The sequence below is a fragment of the Arachis ipaensis genome, chromosome B3 (genome assembly GCF_059453495.1).
Source record: "Arachis ipaensis isolate K30076 ecotype BB chromosome B3, ASM5945349v1, whole genome shotgun sequence".
In the NCBI taxonomy this organism is placed as follows: Eukaryota; Viridiplantae; Streptophyta; class Magnoliopsida; order Fabales; family Fabaceae; genus Arachis; species Arachis ipaensis.
This window is the reverse complement of record NC_142438.1, coordinates 13,212,763-13,215,106: the sequence shown is the minus strand read 5'-3', so window position 1 is coordinate 13,215,106 and position 2,344 is coordinate 13,212,763. Positions and strand designations below refer to the sequence as shown.

Below are 2,344 nucleotides of genomic sequence, written 5' to 3'. Positions count from 1 at the left end.
AATGGAATCTTTTATCTCTCATTCTGACACAATGCTACCAATCAAATTTAAATCCTCATTACTTAAGGTAGGGAAGGCCCGCCTCAAAACTTAAGGGATATCAGAAAGATCATCCATGTATAAAGTGGTATAAAAGGTAGTAGTCTTATTCTCAAGAGCAGAATCATCATTAACCCACACTCCATTATCATCTTGAAGAGCATCAATCCTATTTCTCTTTCTTCTAGCCATTGTAGTCCCATGAAAGAATTTTATATTACGGTGTCCGAATTCTATCCATTTACATCTAGATTTCTGGAAGCACAATAACTCTTCTTGAGCTAAAATATCCTCATATTCACGCCACAAACTATCTTGAAGTTCATATAAAAAGTTGTTGTTTCCTCTATTGAGGCGATTAGCAATACCTTGCAATCTTCTGAGGATTTTGGACTTTTTTTTATTAATGTTTCCAAAAACGTTGGAGTTCCACACTTTAAGCGATTTTTGAAAATCATCAATACAATCATTCCAACAATCTAACAGTTTCTAGCTACTACTTACCAAATTATCAAGATCAGGATGACTGAGCCATGCTGCATTAAACTGAAAATGTCTACTCCTCAAGTTGGGAGGGATTGAGGGAGAAAGTTGAAGGCAAAAGGGAGCATGATCATATTTGAGGACGAGGAGGTACTTGATCTTAGCTTTCGAAAAAGCAACCTGCCACTCAAGATTGCTGAGCCCCCTATCTAAATGTTCAACCAAATTTCCTTTCTTTCAAGTAAACCCCCATCCACTGTACCCCAAATCAATAAGATCACAGTTAGCAATACAAGATTGAAATTTAAAACAAGCGCCTCTGTTTTAAGAACCAGCACGACCTTTCCTTTTAAAATCATGTAAAAAAATATTAAAATCTCCAAATAAACACTAGAAAAGGTTGATACCATTTTTTATTTCTCTAATAGTACCCCAAAGATTTTGTCTGGCAATTTTGTAAGGCTTTCCATAAATGACAGTGAGGAGCCATGGCCTAGACTCACTCCCCTCAACCCTCATATGCACACACTAAGTATTAGGGTTAAGTACTGTTTTCATCCCTAAGGTCTGGGGCGACAATCAAATTTGTCCCTGACCTTTTTTTGTTATTAAAATCATCCTCAACGTTACAAAACGTTATAAAATCATCCTTTACTATTTCAATTTTATTATTTTGACTAAATTACCCTTTATAATTAATAAAAATAATATTAAAAAAAACAAAACAACCCCCTCCCCCCCTCCCGAACCCAAACCCTGCATCTCTTCAGTTTCTTCCCTCTCATCCCTCTCATCCCCTTCTTCTTATCCTTCCTCCTACCTCTTTCTTCGGAACCCCCCATCCCAACCACAACCCCAATTCTTCTTCTCTCTCTTTCCGCCACCGTACCATCTCAGCTCCTGCCTCCTTCTCTACCTTCTTCTCCCCGACGAGGTCCACAACTTCGCCGCCCAGTCCCACATCGTCGTCTCCGTCGACAGCAAAATGCACCGAATGCAGAAAAGCTCATCTTTCAATTCACCATCGGCGAAGTCTCTAGCATGCCAAACACATGATTTTTCGTTCCCGAAGTGCTCCTGCACACTCATCGAAGGTAGAATCAAATGATTGGCGCAGATCTTGAGCGTCTTAGATTGCCTCGTGAGAAGGCAAACCTTTCCAGTTTCCTTGTGCTTCAGGAACTTCACTGTTCCAGCACCTTGCTCCTTCCATTGATTCCCGTCCTTATTGAATCGATATAGCTTGGATTTAAGATCGAGAATAGCATGTTCGTTTTCTTCGCCAGTGGAGACGGTGACCTCTTCGAATTTGACGATTAGAGCTACCTGAGCTCCGGTGTCCTCGTCCTCGCCGGCGGGAGCCTCCTCCTCTTTGCGGTGCTCGGCTTCGGTGTTCGACATGCTAAGATTTAAGAACATAAACATCATTTTTTTAATTCTTTTTAATTTCTGTGGTTGCTGATTTTAGATTTGAAGTGCAATTGATGATTGTTGAACTGTTGTCAAATTTAAATTTTTTAGTGATTTATTTTGTGGTTGTTACTGCTGAATTTGTTATTGTTGAATTTGCTGGATTTGTTGTTGCTGGTGAAGAAGAGAAGAAGAATTGTTGTTGCTAGATTTAGTTGTTGCTGTTGCTGAAGGAGAGAAGAAGAATTGGAGTTTTTTGTGTGGGGGAGGGGGAGGAGGAGGGAGTCCGAAAAGAGCAGAAGGAAGGGGATGGGAAGGGAAGAAACAACAGGGACGGGGATGGGGACGGAGTGGGGGGAGGGTTTTTTGTTTTTGTTTTTGTTTTTAATATTATTTTTATTAATTATAAAGG

At 40.0% G+C, this 2,344-nt stretch overlaps 1 pseudogene; it reads right to left on the bottom strand.

Moving 5' to 3' along the window:
• Nucleotides 1–1,434: 1,434 nt before the first annotated feature.
• Nucleotides 1,435–1,923, bottom strand: LOC107632536 (ran-binding protein 1 homolog a pseudogene; annotated as a pseudogene).
• Between the last annotated feature and the right edge of the window lie 421 nt (nt 1,924–2,344).